This window comes from Anser cygnoides, chromosome 3, assembly GCF_040182565.1.
Source record: "Anser cygnoides isolate HZ-2024a breed goose chromosome 3, Taihu_goose_T2T_genome, whole genome shotgun sequence".
Classification (NCBI taxonomy): domain Eukaryota; kingdom Metazoa; phylum Chordata; class Aves; order Anseriformes; family Anatidae; genus Anser; species Anser cygnoides.
The window spans coordinates 108,448,940-108,470,096 of NC_089875.1; the positions used below are offsets into that span (position 1 = coordinate 108,448,940).

Consider the following 21,157-nt stretch of genomic DNA (forward strand, 5'->3'; position numbering starts at 1 on the left):
ACGCATGTAGATCCCAGAGTGATACAGTTAGGGTTTAGCCACTTCCTGAGCTTTCCTTTTAATTATTTTTCTCAATGAATGTTACAATATGCAGTAACATTTTGGTACAAAGAGCAATGACACATCCTGTACCAGAACAGATATGAACACTGATAATAGAACAGAGAGGTCTTTGTTCATCTGTTTGAAAAACAACCAGCTACATTTTTAATCTCTTTCTTTGAAAAAAAAAAAAAAAGTAGTTTGTAATACATCTACAGTGTATAAGGGAACAGATTTGGGTTTGAAGAAAAAAATCTATTTTTTTTTTTCATATTGCTCCAGAATCCGGACAGATAAGTCTCTGTTCTTTAGTCGCTCTGCATATACGTGTGTTTGATTTTGCATACATGTGGGTCTGATTAAATGCCCACACATCATCCAGTAATATTATTCTGCAAAGAGAATAAAGAGTTAGTGAATGCGGCGGTTAATCTTCACCTTACCCCTACCTCGAAATATGAAGGATAGTCTTTTTCCTCCCCCAAAAATATATTTCTGTTCATCTTATGAAAAATCCAATGGAAAATTTGCTGGAAAATTTCACTCCTCGTTCCCTTTGCAAAACTCTTACATGTTTTTATGTATCCAAAAATAATTTATATGTAACTACCACAGTTGCAGAGGTGCAAAACTAACCTGTCCTCCTTTCCACATATATATATATATATTATTTTTTTTTCTTTTAGAAAAAAATAAAAAGACTCCTTGGGGACTGGACTATTTGCCCCAAGTCAAGGAAAATTAATACCTTTATCTTGTGATATTTTATTACTCTGGCTTCTGGGCCACAATCAATATTGTCATTTTTCCTTGAAATCCACAGAGCTCAGAATTACCATTTTCCTTTCCTTAATATTTTATTTGATGCAATTTTGTTATTATTGTACAGGTCTTTGCTCTCCTATAGACCTGCTCTGTAGTAATCACAGTGATTTTGACAATAACATCTAGCTTATTTATCTGCTAAAATCTTTACAACCAATAGAAAACACTGTGAAAAGGTGAAATGTCTTTTCTTCCTTCTGTCTGCTGAAAAGCAGCATTCTGAGATTGATTTTTAAAATTTAATCCAGTAATTAATTTAAAGTAGTGGCTTTAGCTGGTTATATTAGCCATTTCAAAATTGTTCCCTATGAGATTAAGACCATTCATTCTCCTTTATTTCCACTGCTCAGGTAGTACACGGGTCACATTTTACATCTGAGCTACTCAGAAAGATTTTCTGTCTCCTGTAAAATGCTGTTTTGATCTGTATCGGTATTACTCTGGGCACTTTACTGAGCTATAAGCACGTGGCTATGAGTTTAGGAGTTTAATAAAATAATAATAATAATAATAATAATAATAATAATCTGGTTTACACTGGATTTGTGTTTGTTTTTTTGCACATTAACAAAATAAGATTCCAACAATACCCCTCAATTTAAGCTCTTATCAATTTTGCAGAGAAATCAGTTGGGCCCCTGTTTAGGAACTAAAAAAGAGCACAGATAAATGGAGAATTCATGGAAAATGGAGGTTAGCTGTATTTTAATATTTATTGTGAGGCTTGTAGTATCTTTTAAACTCTGTCCTACTTGCTGTTGAGGTGACTGTGAGGGGAACACCTCTCCCTGTCTGTGAGAAGGAGCCAGTCAGCACTGTGGAGTGAATGGAGTTAATGCTGGGCTGGATAACGTTGGGAAATCACAGAGGTCTCACAGAGCTCACAGGATGTTCCAGCAGAAATGCTCCAAAGAGCCTGCACAGAGCAATGTGTCCTTTAGCATGGGTAGGACGCTATATAAAAGAGGTGCACGGAGACTGTGATGGTTTAAGGAGTCATGCGAAAAGGGTGGCGGAAACTACTGAAAGGGTGCCACCTGCAACATGCAGAGGTGCCATGCTTTGTAAGAGAAGCCAATGAGTTAAAGAGCAGGATCCCAACCTCTGCCCAAATGCCTGATATCCTGTACTGAGATTTTATTGCTTTATTTATTTTGTTTAACCTAAATTTAGATATAAATTCAGATTTACCCTACCAGGTGAGTACTTATACTCTGAGCTGCTGCTATGCTGGTTTTGCTCTCTCCTGAACCCACGAATTCTGTATTTCTGTCTGCACAGGAGGGACAGAAAGCCTACAGATGTAGGAAAAAAAATGATATTCTCACCATCTCACCACTCTGGAGAGACTGGAGGGTTTGCTCCATGTGGCTGAAAACACAAAGGAAGAGGTTTTCACATCAGGGCTAATATTCAGGCTATAATTTGGAAAATAGTTGGCCCCAGGCACCCTGGCTGCATTCTAGAACAGAGTGAGTCACATCTCTGGCTTAGCAAGGAGTATCTTAACAGGACACTTTTTGATACCCAGACTGAGGATACAGACTGCCCCAGCTATACCACACGTATTTAAGGCAGATCTGCTTCTCACAGCAGTGAAAGCACCATCCTTCACCTCCCCTCTGCTTCCCAGCCCCTGTTGTGCAGGCCACTGAGTACGACTTTGTCCACTGCAAGGTCAAGGGCTTTCTGCTGACCTGACACTGCAGGGCTTAGAAACATGCCCAGACTTGCCCTGGCCTGATCTGTTTTTAACTTGTTTTTGCTGTGATAGCAATTATCTAGCAATCAGCTATTGCCTGCATTTGTTTTAGTTTAGCTTCAGTTTTTGGTGATAAGAAGCAGTTGCTCTCTGCAAATTGACCTGTCTGCAACTCCAGACTTAAAGGTGGTGTGGAAGAGGGTCAGTTCCCCTTCCCATCCTGCCACCACCCGTCATGTTCCACCACGGCTTGTCTGATCATGCAGTGCACTGAGTTGGAGAGCTAATTGTCCCCAAAATAGCCACTTTTGACAAAATTTCTTCCTTTCCAAATACATGGCTTCAGTCTTGAGGAAAGGTGGTTGGTATTGCCATCAATTGACACATCCAAGTATGAGGCATCTCACCCCAACTTATATGTTTTTCTAGAGGCTTCAGACACCTCAGGTCTTTTGTAGATCTAGCCCGAAGACACTTTTTTTCTAAGGTCCACATTTAAATTCTAGCAAAGCAAAGAACTGCATGGACCATCACTCCACCCCGCAGGCTTCTTCCCGCCTGTGTAACAGTTTTTACAGTCTATCGTATTCAGAGGACTTGGTTGGAGCAGTAGGCCTTTGCACAACTTTGCTTTCAGAAGGAGTTTCAAAATCTATTTGTTCCTACAGTTTCAGAAGAACTTGCATTTTTCTTGTGCTTGGAATCATTACTCAAAAAAAAAAAAAAAGGAAGAAAGAAAAGAAAAAAATGTCAGGAAGCCAATAACTTTGCTATTTTTTTTTTCTTTAAATATAACCCCCACCTCAAACTATTCACATGGTTCTATTTCTAGACAGAATTTTAAAGCCTTGACTACTTGAAAAGGAAAATACTGCACATTTCTGCTAATAGGTTATCTCTGTGAGAGGGAAGAGACTGGTAATGAGTAACCTTTCTCTTTTTCTTTTGCTTCAGAACATTTTAATTGTGTTCCAATTACTTCAACATATTTAATACACTTCCAATATGTATTTATACAGTATGCAGGCAAATGATTTTCCAAAGCCTTATACAATATAGTGACTCACAAATGATTGCTGTTCCCACTTCCCCCAGTCAAGCGTGAGTCACAAAGCGGTAAAGTCTGTCTCCCCAGAGCGCCGAGTGAAATCCACCTGATCCCAGGCCGACGCTACAAAGCTGACAGCTGAGTGGCATGTGGAGATGCCTCGGCTGCGTGTCTGCCTACACACCTCCTGCCCGCTGTGAAAAAGGGGCATATCACAGCCTTTTCGGGGTGTGCTGCGTCTCAGCGACTTGCTGATGCCAGTGTGTCCTGCAGCCGCCGCCGAGAGGCCTGCGGCTGTGTTCCAGCTGTGCACCCTGGGCTACGGGGGTGGATTTCCTAACTGCTCAGCATGGCAACTTCCAAGTTTTTGGGCTCTGCACGGGGATGCATTCCTGTTTAAGTCTATACCTTCTCACGGCAGTCACCCCCTCAGCTACGTCAGCGGGACGGTGTTTTGCCGAGTGGGTTTTGGCAAGTTGCTTATAGCTGCGTGTATGCCGAGCCTCTGCTCCCCACAAACACATGCTGCCTGAAGAGAGGGCCCTTGAAATCAAATGCCTCAAGGCGGGTGGGATTTGCTTCCTTCCGTCCCTGGAAAAAAAAACAAAGCTATTTGCTCTCCGCAAAGGAAGAAATATATTCATAATCAGTGATTTGGTAGTGCAGAGGAAATATATCTTTGAGTGTTCATTCCAGGACTCATGTCAGCAAGACCACAAAATGCCTCTCAGGCATGTGAGACTAAAAAGTCCTTAACCTCTTTAAGATTTTTTAAGTTTACCAAAGGAGTTTCAAAGAAATATTTTTTACCTCTCGAAATACTAGATGCACGTTCCTACCAAAAATCAATTATGAATAATATCTTGGAAGTCAGGCAACATCGCAGCTATTCTTGGCTGAAGTTTTAAGGGTTCAGATGTATGATCATTATTAGTTTTTGCTGATATATGACAATAACATTTTCTTCTCAATTTTGTTATTCACAAACACCTCTATACCGCAGTTTTTAATAACTGATCTTACTTCCATTAATTCTTGTGAAGACTCCCGTTCAGAAACAAATTGGCCAGCTCTAACAATGAATGAAAGATCAGGTAAGGTAGCAAAAGTTATATTTTAAAATATTTTGCAAAGTACAGCTAAATGTATTTCTTTCTATACTTTTCTATACCTTTCTGACTTACATCCCATAATATTTTTAACAAAGAAATAACAGTAAGGGATCAAAGCTGTATTCCTCTAAACACATTGCAGGTAAATAGCCTTTCCCATAAAAAAAGGATAGTGTAAAGAACATATTATATAATTATTTTATCACGTACATAAATTTTGTCAGGGGAATAGTTGCATTGGTTTCAGTGTACTCTTCACACACTTCAAATACGATGCAGTTCATTTAGTTTTGATCATTTGAATGTTAGATGTTTAGTCTAAGCAACTTTCCTAGGTTCCCTCTGCAGTCAACAGAGAGATTTGCCTCCAGAGGGGTGATTCATACCTCCTATCTTAGACTTCTGCGTCTCTCAATTGACAACAGAACTGTAGCCTAGACAACTGTGTAGATTAGATTCCTATCTCTTAGATTAGGTTAGATAAATCCTATTCTTGGCCATCTCTGTGCATATGAATGTACAGGATTGGCACAAATTTGTTTTAACACCTGAAGTACCTGTGGGGGGTGATAGACTAACTTATTTTGAAGTCTTCCAAACTGTGAGTGCTAAACAACAAAAAATCATCTAGCACTTTTATGGAGAAAAAGAAAGGAAAAATATAGGAAATATTTTTATATATGTCTTACAAGTGTAAAAACATGGCAGCAATAAATAGTGATGAAAAATACCTACATTGCATAAATTAGTAACAAAAAAATGACAGTGAAGAGGTAAATACGCTACGTGTTAAATTAATACTTAAAAAGTATAGCCTTGAGTTTTCAGTAGTTGGCATTAGCTGCATGCTTTAATGTATTGGGTCAGAATTAATATCTGAGCCATTCCTGCCTCTTTGTCCCCAAATTTCCCTGTTTGGTGAGCCACCTGGCTCCCTTCAGGCAAGGGATAGTGTGCAAACCCACATTGGTGACCAATTGTCCTTATATCAAGAGTCATGAAAACACAATTTACAACCAAAGCCAACAGGCTTTAATATGTGCTTCACTTTGTAGATTTTTATTAATGTGAATGTTAATGAGATAGCCTAACCAAAGTTCTGATCTATTCATAGGCAGTCTACTTGATGATAAGCCAACAAAAGAGAAATCCATAAAGGTTACAAAATTACAGCCCTCAGATTTTATTTATTCATCCTTCTGCTACCTCGTCTTTCTTAGCCTTAGACCTTCTCCCTTCCTCCTTTCCTTAGGTATCTCCCCCTTCCCTTTCTGACTGTCTTTCTCTTTGGCTTTCCTAGTTTCACTTACAGTTTCTAGGAGCAGAGCTCATGCATTTGGACTGGCTGAACTAAATGTCTGCCAACTCAAAAATCATCTGGATGGATAGCTACTATTATTGTTTGGGCAGAAAGATGCTATAGCAGCTGCTCTCTTCCGCATTTGTCTCCATGTACTTAGCTGAAAAAATAATCTGCCACTGGGGATTCTTTGCAGAAGCTCTGTCCCCAGTTCAAATGAGAAACCTTGTCTTGCAAGATTGTATTTGGCTACCAGGGAACTGCATGACCATGAAGTTTAGAGTTGGTTGCATGGATGTAGAGTTAACATGAAAATATTACACGAGATCCATTTGCAAGTCTCCTGGTCTGTGGACTCAACTCAACTCAAAATGTCACATGCTGATTCTTCAAATAATAAAGTATTTTTTACTAAACAGTCTGAATGATCATATTACATGTATAGACTTCATCCGTAGTATGCTTGCGGCTGTGGGGAAAGGAAAGCAATTTATCGTTTTAGTTTAATACATATAAATGAAGAGCAGCTCTCAGCTATGATGCGACTGAAGGTGTCGGCAAAGGGAAGAGTGAGAATGGGTTTTGTGGTGTCAGTGCAAAATGTGTAAATAAGGTGTGATTTACTCACTGTGATCATTAAGACCTTTACTGTATGTACCCATAATTTTGTAATTTGGGAAATACACTATATTCATTGCTTCAGACATTTCAGCTCTCCTATGTAACTCAATACTGAGGAGGTAAAATAACAAATTCTCCACATTTCTGGTGATTGCTTATCAAATTTTGAATAGGTGAAAGGAAATTTCCATGATGTCTTTATATGCAGGTAAACTAAATTTCTTTTATGTGTGTGTCTGTGTGTGTAGTGGCATGTAGCTGGAATATTTTAACAAAGTCTAACAGTCCACTGAAATGTTCCTTTACACAGAATGTACAGTGTATATATAGATAAAGCTTTTATCTTGCAGTAAGCTGTTTGATTTGATCTTGACATTCATATTTCATGTGGGTCCTGGGTCTTGGCATTTGTGCATGCTCAGTTTCTTAGTCAATTTTTACTCTGGCAAAACTTCAATTCACTCTAAACTTATGAAAAAATATACTCTGAATATTGTCCAGACAGGGGATGACAATATCTTTTCAGAAATGAATGAGATTCTAAAATATGCATTTATTGCATATCCAGTGTTTCTGAATTTTCCTGGAAATTAAAATCCCTACACTGCTTTTTCCCCAGCCTTTTTGTGTGTGTGTGCATAAGAAGGCATGTTAGTCCTCCTGGTCACTCATTGCAGGGTCTTCCTTGGCTCTGTTGGCTATTTTGGCAGCTCAGTCTCCTGTCTGGTGCACCTGAAGCCCTGTGATAGAAACATGAAGATTCCAGGACACAGCTAAATGGGTTACCTTCGTGCATCAAATGCCATTAGAGTTATGTCCTGCTCTCAGAAGGAGTGTTTTATTCCTGCCACAGCTAATTGTTAGGTCTACATGGAGTATTTGGTGTATGTTTGTATGCCACGAGTCTCAGCTAGTTGTCTTTGAGTCATGTTATTTCCTACCCAGAAGAAAGGGTGGGTACCTCCTCTGTTGATGAAAGAGTTGTACTGGGAGTGTGGAAAGAACCTCAACTTGAGGTGACATGTCTTGTGCCTGTATTTCTGCTTTAACCCTAGAGTCATTAAACTTCCTAAAAAAAATAAAAAATAATTAAATAAATAAAAATAAATTAAAAAAAAAAAGAAAAGAAACGAAGCAAGGTATGTGGTGAGGAAGTATTGTGAAGGGTTTGGGCACTAGTGGAATTTGAGAGAGATGCTCATTTATCACAGATCTGGCAATACAGCTCAAGTATTTTGTCAGGGCATGAGTCTGGGTTATCTGGAGAAACCTAAGCTGGTTGTGCATCAGAAACAGAATAACTGTATTAAATGTTAGCACAAGCTAATAAATCTTGTTTCTTTGCTGAGCAAATCGCCTGGGTGGGTGGAACTCGGCTTAACTGCTGTTTCTGGAACACTGGCGAGCTCTTTCAAAGATAATGTAGGTATTTCCACATTGAGTATAATAACAATAAATATATAGAGATATATTATTTATACAAAGATAAATAAATGCATATAATTCTGTCTTGATGTGTGTATATGTAACTGTTGATAAGTGTGTTAATATATGTAATTGTTATGTCCCTGTTGGTAGCATGGGAATAATAATACTTCCCTCTCTCACAAGGGGCTGCAGGATGTACTAAAGATTACGAGTGATCATCTTAGTGGTCATAACCATGTAAATACATACAATTGTGATGTGAAGTGCATATTTTTTTTCTTAGTTATTTTCTCTGCATGTACTGAACATGTTTTCTTCTAACAGCTTTCAGACAAAGTACTACTTACATTACCGTTGTATTTTTCTTCATTATTTTTTCATTATTAAATTGCTTTTTTGAAAATAAGAGACTACTTCAGAAAAAAGTTACTAAAAATGCTGAGAAATAAGAACATTAACATATAATCAAGAAACGTGCACAATTGCATATACTCCAGAAGAAACCAACAGGAATGACCAGAGCTCTAGAAAACATTTTTTTCAATGAAAGGCTGAAGAAATCAGTAGTTTTTAGTCTAGATAATCCTCAAAAATATAAAATTTTACTTCAAAGGGGAAGATGATAAACCATTCTTTGCTAGAGAAAGCACACACAAGCTTAGTTTGAATTCAAACAAGCAAAACCTTAAAGCAGTTTGGAAAAAAAAAATGTTTGTCAGGAATGACTTACAAATCTGTATTTCCACCCTTCTGTAGGTGACCCCCCCCCCCCATTTAAAAAAATTAAAAGATGATGCCAAGTGGGTACCTGGCTATACCTTTGTGCAACCTAAATAAACTTTTTTTTTTTTCCTTTAATATTTATTTTTGCAATGTTGAATTCTCTTGATGTAAATTTCACATTATTTATGAGAATATTTCTATTTTCATGGCCATTTAATCTACAGACCATTCTGTTCAGATTCAGCTACCAAACATTTATGAGCATTCCTTCATGTTCTGCATAGAAGTGAAAGTCTGTAATTTTTTCCGCACTTCAACTTTCTGATAGTTTCTCTGAAATATTCATAACTGCCTGTCTCTGTCATTGATGACACAGCAATCTATAGATCTATTTGTGGATTAACACAGACAGACTGTCTATGTACATAACTATATAAATAGATTTCCTTGGGCTAATTATCTCTTACCTAAAATATCAATAAAGAGATGACCAGAGGTAGCACAGACTATTTCCTTTTAATCTTTCTCTATAACTTTGTTTCTTATTACAAGACAGGAGCTAAGTACATACACTAACAAATATATTTCAGTGTGTTGAGAGGTTTTATCCACACTTTGGGAGCGTACATGCAGATGTTGCTTATAATTACCTACCCTTTGTTTATATTAAAAATAGAAAAGTCAGTCCAGAACTAATAAGTGACATAGCCAGTACAATTTAATGGTAGAACAGCTGAAACATTCTGACAGCTTTTTTTTTTTTTTTTTTTTTCCCACTTATGATTAATACTTTTTTCTATTAAGGCTGCTGAGAGCAGCATAAAAGCAATTCCCATCCTTTGTCACTGCTGATGTCACCAGTTTCAGCTGAACACTTTCAGCAGACATTGTACTCTACACTTAGATTGAAAATGCAGCCCAAAGGCTGCTAGCAAAATTGATGCAAACCTGTTAAGCTCTCTTCGGGAAAGATGTCACAGTTTGTCATATTGATTTTTAAAAAATCTCTTGGGTGCTGGGCAAAATTTCCGTGAAATACCTGTTTCAAGTTGGAGAGTGCAGTTGTTGGCATGGTGTCAAAGCTGAGCAGAACTGGGAAAGGTTTCATATCCCAACTCCTAATATCCAGTGTATCCATCTGCTCATATGTGTGTCTTTACATGCTAATGCTTCCCCTGCACAGCCTGTCTCCCATCCAGGCAAGAGAAAGCATTTCCCTGCAATCCCTGGCCTCACGGCAGGCACTACTCTCATTGGGCTGCAGAGCTCCTCTCTTTCAGAGGAGTCCTCTCCCTCTGCTCTCCTCCTGCTCAGCCAACATGCCTCTGACTGGCGTTTTGGCTCACCAGCCATCTTCAACACAGCGATGTTCACAGCCTGCTCTTCTTGAAATTGCGTCCTCCCTGGGTTTTCAACATGTCTGAGGGATTGCTCTCCTCATTCTCCCTCCATATTTCTTGATAGGTTCCAGATCCGATGCTGTGCTCCAGATCTGCCTCCACTAAAATCTTATACTGACCTTTTTTTATAACCAGTCATATCACTTTCATGCTGCTGTGAGAAGCTACTGTCTGCTATCTTTTCTCTGACCGTGGTGCCCATGTCTCTTGTCTGTTAATTTTTTGAGAAACCCTTTTGGACTATTGCCCATGCTGCTCCTCACTCTTGGCTTATAAAGATCTCCAAAGCTGACTTGTTTTTTTCATGTCTTCCATGAAAACTGATCAGTTTTAAGATTTCTGTCAGAGCATGCCAGAAAACACAAGGGCACACACAGAGAAATGTAATGTGTTATTGCACTGCATCTTCTGCATCTCTATCCTGCAGTTGCTTCTTCTAGTCAGATCCTGACCTGTTTCGGGTAGATACCACTTCCAGTTAGGGTTTGATACAATGCTGAGCATATCCATTGCAATATTGCTGATGTCCCAGCATAGTTGTTTGTGCACTGCTCAGCAGGCATTTGGATAACACTTTCTCTGTCTAGCTGAATGGGATTTCAGGGTAGGCGATATAAAATGCTGGATAAAAAAAATAAATAAGGCTGGTAGAGAAAAAAAATCACTGGTAGAAGTGATGCCTTACAAACAGGGAATATGTTCTTTTAACCTGGCTATGACATAGGAGTTAACATTTTTTTCCTCTTTCCATGTTCCTGAGAGGAGAAAAGAATAAGAGAATGAATGTGCTTTTTGTTGTTTGCCTCAGACAGCCAGAGGCAAATGAAGCTGACTTTCCTAATCACAAAGATACAAAGCGAGTAGTTTCCCACACAAGAAAACCACCTACATGACTCAAAACTCCTTTCTGTTCATATGCTTCTATTATTGCTTGTTTGGATAAGTAGGAATTTCAGCAATACTGAATATGATTCACCCCTGACAGGGAGAAGGGCAGGGACATTGTGGCCAGTTCTGTACCATGGTAGGGATGGTACAACACACTGTGAGGCATGTGGGTTACAGTGGATCCAGATGTGATTCTCAACTCGTGTGGCCAATGTGGAGGTCTGTGGGAGGCCTCAAGCTCTGTGCAATCTACCTCTTACTTTTAGCTCAGTTAGGAAATGAAGGTCTTAATACTGGAAAGTCCTGAGATCCCTGGCTCTATTCCAGAAATGTACGAGGCATGTGTGAGTCAGATCATTTCTTTGGAATTGATGATGTGCTTAAAACTTAAGCACATGCTTAAGTGATTTACTGAATTGGGACCAGAAAGCTTGGCAACTTTCAGGACTGAACCCTAATCTAATCCAAGCATGTTTTTATTTTTAGTTAACAAGTAATAAAATAGTCCCCTCCCACTGCTCTGTGCCCCTGTCCTCTTTAATAATCAATGTTATAATAATATTAATAATTTTATTTTAAAAAGCTTTAAAAATGATTATCTAGTGTAAAATTTCCCCTTTATGGTGGTAATTCAGATGTTATCTATTTTTGACCAAGTTCTGCATATACTACCAGATATCCTGCAGAGATGTTTTTCTGACTGTCTTACAAAAGCACCATGTAATGAGCAGAACTCTGGTTATGTATGTAACTCAATACAAACAACAGCAAATTCAAAACAAGAAGGACTTAAAAACAGCTACCAAATTGAAAGAAATCTTCCATAATACCACCCTGTACTGTATCTGGGTTTCTGTTTACCTCTTTGATTTTCATGCCCTTGTTGACAAGTTCAGAAATGAACCAAAGGTACCTTACAATGTTTTAATTAAAGCAGAAGTTGTTAGGCTGACAGTAGTTTAACATTTAGAAGTTCTGACAAAACAGTGTTTGGTACAAAGCATTTCAAAGAGAAAGATTTGCATTCAAAGTATAGAGATGGTTTAGCTGCTATACATCATATTCAACATATTTGACTTGTGAACTAGTAAAATATTAGCATATTTGATCAAAGTTTCTATAGATTATGACAATAAATTTTCCCTGAGAATAACATTTCACACTTTGTAAACTGTTTTGTGATGTAGGAATAGAAGAACAAATAAAATGTCCTTCACTTACAATATTGTACCTACTGGTCAATATCTCCCTGTCCAGCTCCATGAATTCCCATGGTATCCTGAATTACCTCCATTAGCATTTCAGCTAGAAATGCAAAGGATAACAGACATTTCTGGAAGGCTGGGGTAATTTTTATATCAAAACCCAAAAACTGTTCTGTGTAACAGGAGTGTGACTGAGAAGTAGAGCACACCATTTTATTCTTGAGTAAGGTGTAGGACATATTCTTTAATACAGAATGGTAAGAAAAGACTTCCCTTACCAGAGAAAAATAAAGGCCTCTTTGTTGCTTAGAGATAGGAACATTTTTCAAAAATGTACAGCGTTAAGTAGTCTTGTGATATTATCTGATCCATTCTGTTATCATAGTGTAATGGCTCCATATTGTTACATTTCTGAAGACATTATTCAGACCTAGGAATTAGTGCTGTACAGAATATCTTTATACAGAAAACCTGTAAAAAGAGAGTGAAATGCATCTTCATAAGGCATAATTTTGGGAGACTATTTCCTTAGGTATTAGAACAATGAATGTTGTAGTCTCAAGTAGTTGGCCAGGTTTCATTTCATTACAGAGCTTTATGTATCACCTGAGTACATTCAGGAAATCTCCTGTCCTAAAGCCAGACTCGTTTGGATCTGTTTATTCAGTTTGAGTTAAAATGGAAACAACAGTGTTGAGCAAGACTTTTCCTGTCATACTTCAGAGCTGAACTTTTCTCAGATTATGCAAGTGAAATCTTCCATTTAGCTGTCCTGGAACACTTGCATTTCGTAAGGTTATGGGCTTTCTTGTGCTAGGCTGTCATGATCTGCAAACTACTGTGGCAATCAAACACCCTCTCTTAGATCTTTTCTGGTTCTAAACATTTTCTAATCCTCACAGAAGCTGATTCACAGTCATGTGAATAATATGACAGAATGGAGTCTCGGTTGCTCAGCTTCTCACATACGCAGCTCAGAAAGGACTAGATGACACTTGAAGGGGACCTGGCAGACCTCAGTGGGTATACAAGGACTGCTGAGTTGTTGTATCAATGAAAAGTTTTACAGTCAGAGCCTGGAGTTTTCTTGCCTTGGAGGCTCATGAAGCTAGACAGGTTTACTTCACACAGCACCTATCGTCTGCTGGAAGCTGTCTCATATCTATTTGGCTGGGTGCCATGCCTCCTACAGCACCTCATTGGCCATGCGGTTTAGAAGCAAGCGCCTCTGGAAAGGGTACTCCTACTCTGAGGGCAAGCCCTAGGCCACTTTTTCTGGCACACAGTGAAAACTTGTTTTCTGAGACAACTCTATGTGCTGAGACAAATCTACATGCTTATCCATAGAGAAAAATAGAAAACTTTTTTTTTTTTTTTTTTTAATATAAATGACAAGTGATACTGGTGTTAATGGGAAGGAAAATGGGGATGTGAAAGATTAGCTCCTTTTCTAAACGTACTTACTTGTTAGGTATGGGTTAGCTGTCTTTCATGGAGTCTTATGGAGTTCTTGGCCATCAAAGTCAGTGATGCTGCCTTGAGTCAAACATACAAGACATGAAAAGAAAAGAAGTAACACCCTGTTTCTTTTTTATCTTTTTGTATTTTGGAGGTATGTATAGTTTGGAGAAACATCAGTCTCTGTGCTCTTTAGAGTTTTGGGATAACAGTGATCTTCATTCTCCACTACGGCTGCTAGCTTGAGAAACTTCATTACAGCTTCACCCTTCTCTGTGTTTAATACTCATCAAGGACAAATTAATCCTAAATGAACACTGAAAAAATCCTGCATCCTATCTGCTTTTCATATACATTTCTACATACACAAAATCTATGTATTGGCAAGTCTGGAAATATGCTACTGCACTCTATGCTGAAATTTGCAGGCTGCACATACTAATACCCTTCCTATATACTGGCTAAGATTTTGTGGGTAGAGCATCAGACACCTGAAGTCTATTGACATATACCACTTCACACTAGTAGCCTGCCAGTTTCTTGTGTAAATGAATGCTTCCATTCATTTCAATTCAGAAAACATCTGTATTCACAAATATGAGTGTCACTGAAGTCTGACAAATGAATGCAAAGTTTCAGGCTGGTAAAAACTGCTCAGTGCTCTCATGAAGGGTATGTGTACTGATTTAGGGTTTGAGACTTCAGTGTGTGGCTTCAAAAGGACTTGGGCTCAAAGGAGATTTCCTTTCTTGCCCTTTCTTTTGAAGCATGCTATTGTTGTAAGGCAAAATCATATCCTGCAATACCTACAAAAAGCCTGGCTGACATTGCTCATGTCAAGTAGTGTCTTACGTAAGAAGTTCCATTCACTTCAGTTTAAATACTGATGTAAATGAAGATTATCCAAAGCAAGCAAGGTCTGCAAGAGGAGGCCATAAAAACACACCCAAAAGAAAGAGTATAACAGAGGCTAAGAGCTTGGTATTTACACCACCTATGTCCTTTGAGAATAGTTTACAGGAAAGAAAAAAAGTTTTCTTTTTTTTCTTTTTTTTTCTTTTTTTTTCTTTGTCCCCTAAGCAGTAAATGAAGAAAAATACCCTTGAAGAGCTCAGATAGAGAGTTCTAGCCCTGTATATGAAACATTAATTTATATTTACGATAGATGCAAGGACTACAAATGTTTTGAACCTATGGTGGAAGAAAAGAAAAAAAAATGCTTCAGTGTGGACTTTTAGATTTTTAGGTATTCTTGAAAATATTTAAAATGGTAGTTTAGAGATCTTTTTTTGAGCTAAGTGGATCATGATTTTTCATGGAACAGAGACTTTGCAAATTCCTTTTTGACTGTCATCTGTAAATCATTTGACTGCTGGTAAACAGAACTCTCTATGTTGTCCTGATAACAAGAGAAAGGCTGGAAATAAGGAATTCCACCCTTAAAGCCATTAAGGTAAGTCTAAAATTGATGTGTATTAGATCAAAGGGTGGAATATTTTCCAGATGATTTTTCATTTCTTCTCAGTGAAAAAAAAAAATAAATAATAATTTCCAAGGTGTTAAGCTTCAGTTACTGAGCATGGGGATTCAATTGACAATTTTGTATCCTGCTAGGAAGAAACCTAAATTGGATAATAAAAAGTACAAAAACAAACAAACAAACAAAACCTTTATGTTGCTTACTTGTTCTTTTACTACAAATGAAATGTTACAGTCCATCAACAGCTATAGATATTTTGTTTAGAAGGAAAAATCAAATGAGAATACCAATTGATTTTTTTTTCTTGTAATAAGTTTATTTTACAACATTCTTATGCACGAAAATTACAAGGCAAGAGGAGGTTCCTAATTTAAATGAAACTTTAAATTAAATTTTATAGTTGAGGAAAGTGGAAGCTTTTAGTGTAGTCAGAGATGATACTTCTACGGAAGTATTAGTCATTACAGCCTTGGAAAGTGTATAGGAATGTCAGCACAAATCAGCATCCATTTAAATTCTGGTATATGCAAGCCACAGAGGGATATGTTTCTGTTTTTTCAGCTTCAGTCCCTTCAGAACTTATTGTAAATGTGGTGAGTTCATGGGCCTGTGTAAAGTGAACATTATGCTCCCAGATCCACTCCTAGGAAGCAGTGACCACAACTGAAAAAAAAAAAATCACCCTTATCACTGTTAACTTTCCTTCTGTCTCACAAAGCAGGACAAGGATAGGATTATGTTCTCTCACCTTCTATGTAGCACCTCTGTATTGGATTTAAATATCAGTTATTACAGGAGAGCTTCTTCTATCATCATTGGTGTTTCAAGTTTTGGATTACTGGGGGGAGTGTGTGGGGGGTGGGGAGGTGATGACAGAGAACACTTGTCATAGACTAGGGTTGTGTGACATAGGAAGGGCAAGGTAGCTGTGAGTACATCTACACATACCCCCTAGTCCTTCCTCACTGTAGAACTGCAGTGGCTTCTTCATGGATGCTTAACAGTTTTTTTTGATTAAATATATATATATATATTTTTTTGTGACTTGGACAGTTAACCTCTGTAGGTGCCTAAATGTGATCAATAGATTTTCTGTTGTGGTTTTGTGTAAAACTCCAGATTCCCTCACCCCCCTAACATGTTTGCCTCCCATTCATCCCTCCATCCCTAACATGCTTATCTCCCATCTATGTCTCTTTCACTAACGTGCTTTGTCTCTTGCCCCATTCTCCATCCATCCCCATGCAGTGGTTTCATTCTGCCCAGAGTTTGGCTCAGAAAGATGGAGTCAGAAGGCATAGGCAGTGCAGCTGCCTCACTTTTAGGAGAATGCCTTTACTTTTTTCAAAGTCTGACTTACGTGTTAAGACTTGTTTTGACTTGTTTCTGATGGAGTTTTGCAGGAGCAACAAAGGAGACATATCTTGCAAAAAATTATTTTTCCACCCTTTTGCAAGCCTATGCTCCAAAAAATAAGGACTTAGAATTTATCAAAGAAAAGGTCACTAGAACTTTGTTTTCTATGTAGGTCAAATGCCATATTATGTCCACCATTATTTTTGGAATGGAACTCACTGATTTTTGGCTGAAATGATACAGAAATCCTCAAAAATATAAATCTACTGAATCACGTAGACTGCAGTGAAAATGTCTAATCAGTAATAAATGCAAAACACAGCCCTTGGAAAGGATTTGTTATTGTACCTTTATTGTATTTTGCTACCATTGAGAAGAGAGTCTTCTGTTACTAACCTTGTATCTAATTATATTAAAAAACTAAAACCAAAACAAACAAACAAGAAATAAACATCTAGCAAACATTTGACACTGCAGCATACAGTACAATGCTCAGTGGATCTAGAGAAAAAAGGGCTTTTCAAGATGGGATTTTATAATTTATTTTGGTAAGTTCTCTCTTCACTGAAAACATGGGAAAAAAATTTATTAAGGACTCTAATAACCAGCTAGCAGGAAATACAAAAATAAATCTAAATTGATGGCTATGCTCTGAGTCTATATGGCTTCCTTTGCAGAGTATCTCAGCCTGCAAATTCTCCAAACTCATTAGTATGGAATCCTAAATTCCAGTAAAATTCCCCCCTCCCATCTTGCTTGACCTTTTGCTACTGCTGACCTACTGTGCAACTCATCTCAGGGCTAATTCTGAGCCAGATATACGTGGGACAGATATTTCTCAAATCTGCTACAATCAGTGCCACCTTTTCCCATTTTAAATTGATGCTGCCAGTACAGACAGTTGCACATCTGTAGTTTCAAAATAAGTGTAGGTCATGCTCTTTCTCCATATTCTTCTCAAGAGGGTAACAGTTATTTTCATAGTTATTCCCAGGAGTCCATTAGTAAATCTGAATATCTCTGTGTTGGGGTCATAGGAACGATACAAGCTGACATTCCTGACAAATGCGTCACTAGTGAGATCCAGTCTCTTTGAAAACAATCTGACAAGTATTTAAGGTGATATTTCAGGGCATTAGGTGTTGGGTAAACATAGTGTGCCATCACAACATTCCTTATCTGATTAAAGAAAAGGTGTAAGCTCTTTCTAACTGGTGTAGAGACACTTTCTGAGTCTGTGCTCAGTATTACTGGATATTGTGTTGCAGGAATTTTGCTGTGGCTCATATCATCGGAAGCTCATATTAGTACACTGTAAACTCTGGCGTTGATAGCGCTGCTTACAGCAGTGATATCGTTCTGTTCCCACTCTCATTCCCTTGATGTTCTCAGCATACACTTATATTCTCTCTGAAGTCTATTAACCCTTTAAATGAACACAGCTCAGTTTGTTTTATTCTTCAAGATAAGCTCTAAACATGAACTTCTACTAAAATCTCAGTTCACATAACAAAAATTTGAACTTTGCAATTTCAGGCAGATGAAGTCCTTTTCATTTCCTCCTAAATTGGTGATATTATTTTTAAGCAATATTGTGTTCTACAGTGCATTTACATTAAAGAGAAAATTTCATACAATGACAGGAGTCTCTTGTGATACTTAGCATTGTACAAATTGTTGCAGCTATTTTAAATGCAATTCTTTTTGTTTCAAATTGTATTATATATATATATATAAAATTATATTATATGCCAGTAAGGAAATTATTATAAAGATTTTTTTTTTTCCCCTTTAGAAAATGTTCTGAGTCTCAATCAGACTAACAGTTTATTAGTAATTGATTTACTGTGCTCATTACTACATGGCATGTAGCAGTCATTTTCCTGGATACTCATTCCAAACATTCAGGAGGATTAAGTACCGAAAATAAATAAAAAAATCAATTTCAAGAACACATGAAATCACTAATGTGTTCTAAAACCTTTTTTTTTTTTTTTTTTTCTGGCAGGTTTTCACAAATAGATATAGGGAGTAAAGCATATAAAATTAAAAAATTGCAGTTGATAGTTTATTTCAATCTTTTGTGATTTACAAAGGGAACCTCTAAGGAAATTCAAGATAATATTTTAAAGCTATTGCTCTACCTCTTTTTGAAAAACAAATCTCTGACTATGTGCTTCAGCAAGTCTTACCATCTTGTGTGCGTGTGTGTGCAGACAAGAGCATGCTGGGTTTGATTTCAGTTTCTTATTTTGGTTTTATCTCCTTTCTTAATTCAGTATTATTTCCTGCACCCAAGCTGATTGCTGATTGACCACAAGGGATCGTAGAATGTGGTAAACCTTAGTAGTAGATGAAACTTTGAAAGAAGACCTGAATTTTACATTTTATCTACTGTGTGAGCAAACTCAGTTGGCATATATAGCACCTCACAAAGCAGCAGCCATGTCACATCTGGTTGACCAGGGTTCATATTGTGTTGTCATACCATAAAACAACAGCTCTCTCACTTCAACTGTGAGAAGATTTAAGGTTAGCAGCCTAAAGTCTCTTCTGAAGCATCATTTCCTTCCATTCTGAATGGTTCCCCTTTGGTTCCTTCTCCTGTAGCACCTGATGAGAAACTGATTGGACATACAGGAAGCCCTATAGATATGCATTCTATTGATTTTTGGAGACTACCTGTGAGACAGAATGTTACAGAGAGGTGATAAGACTCTGAAGCATCTTAGGTCCAGCAGGGATTGCCTCAGGCTTGAGTAACCATGCAAAGACCTGGAGGGGGCCCATGGGCACAGAAGGGTAAAAGTTATTTTAAAGCCACTTTGAGAAAAATAATCACGGTCAAGCACTGCTTAAGAATGAAAGGAGCAAGAGGGAGTTTGGAGGTTAAGATAAGGAAAAGTTAGGCAGACCACCAGGACTCTAACATCACAGAATCACAGAATCACAGAATCGTCTAGGTTGGAAGAGACCTCCAAGATCATCTAGTCCAACCTCAGCCCTAACACTAACAAGTCCTACACTAAACCATATCACTAAGGGCTACATCTAAACGTCTTTTAAAGACCTCCAGGGGTGGTGACTCAACCACCTCCCTGGGCAGCCCATTCCAATGCCTAACAACCCTTTCAGTAAAGAAGTTCTTCCTAACATCCAACCTAAACCTCCCCTGGCGTAACTTTAGCCCATTCCCCCTCGTTCTGTCACCAGGCACATGGGAGAATAGACCAACCCCTACCTCTCTACAGCCTCCTTTAAGGTACCTATAGAGAGCGATGAGGTCTCCCCTGAGCCTCCTCTTCTCGAGGCTAAACAAGCCCAGCTCCCTCAGCCGTTCCTCGTAAGACTTGTTCTCCAGACCCCTCACCAGCTTCGTTGCCCTTCTCTGGACTCTCTCAAGCACTTCCATGTCCTTCTTGTAGCGAGGGGCCCAAAACTGAACACAGTACTTGAGGTGTGGCCTCACCAGAGCCAAGTACAGGGGGAAAATCACCTCCTTAGACCTGCTGGCCACACTGCTTCTTATGCAAGCCAGGATGCTGTTGGCCTTCTTGGCCACCTGAGCACACTGCTGGCTCATATTCAGCTGCCTATCAACCAGTATTCCCAGGTCCTTCTCGGCCAGGCAGCTTTCCAACCACTCATCTCCCAGCCTGTAGCACTGCTTGGGGTTGTGACGCCCCAGAACATCATAATTTCCCTTGGAAGAATGGAAACCTAATATTTCTGTCAGAAGCCTGATTTTCATAATCAAATTTCCTGGTTGAAGGGGTTTGTCTGTAACAAGAAAGAAAGTAGAATGTAACCACCCTATAGCCGTATTTCATGTCTAACAAAAGTGAACTAACTCAAAAATGGGAGATGGACTTAAAAGAACCAGAAGTAGAAACAGCTGAACAGTATTAACCAAATATTTCAGCATTCTCAAAGCACCTTTGTTCCTTAGTTAAAATCTGCAACATCCTGGGAGGCTGGCAACCATTTATTTTTATTATTTGTTAATTACCTAAACCAGAATTACCTATTTAAAAGCTAGCTGTCTATTTTAAGCTCTTTGTCTAGACTCCTCATGTAGCTGCTAAGGAAAGACAGGTCAATTGCCCTCACTGCTTCTCTCCACAGATGGGGAGAGTTTTGATGGCTAATTTTGACTAACTGTCTAACTTTCTGATGCAGAAAATTCACTGATAGAGACTGCACTCTGGTGAAGCACAATACACTTAAAGGAAAGGTAACAAAGCATCCTGGAAATAAAATTGGAGAATACAAATACAATTGCTCAGGTTAAAAAATATCAAATTTTAAGGAATATTTAAAAATGATTAATAAGTAAATCAATAATCTAAGAGGTAAAAATAAATTGTAAAGAGCAGAAAAAAATTGCGGCTCTCTGGCTGCCTGCCTACAATTTAGATTCTACTATGTGTCAAAGTGGAAGCAACTGAAATCTTAGCATCTTAGAACAAACTCTGTTCTAAAGTTTATTCATACAACATTACTGAAGTGATGAGTACTGCATAGGTGTGAGGACAGAATTTCAATCTCATGTAGTATGGTATGAGATCA

At 38.1% G+C, this 21,157-nt stretch overlaps 1 long non-coding RNA gene across 1 annotated transcript; it reads right to left on the bottom strand.

Moving 5' to 3' along the window:
• Positions 1-221: 221 nt before the first annotated feature.
• LOC106030834 (uncharacterized) lies at positions 222-16,659 on the bottom strand. Its single transcript, XR_001203969.3, has 6 exons — positions 15,981-16,659; positions 13,759-13,830; positions 12,573-12,765; positions 4,026-4,208; positions 2,196-2,238; positions 222-434 (listed from the first exon to the last, which is right to left on the bottom strand). It is a non-coding gene; the product is annotated as an uncharacterized lncRNA (long non-coding RNA).
• Between the last annotated feature and the right edge of the window lie 4,498 nt (positions 16,660-21,157).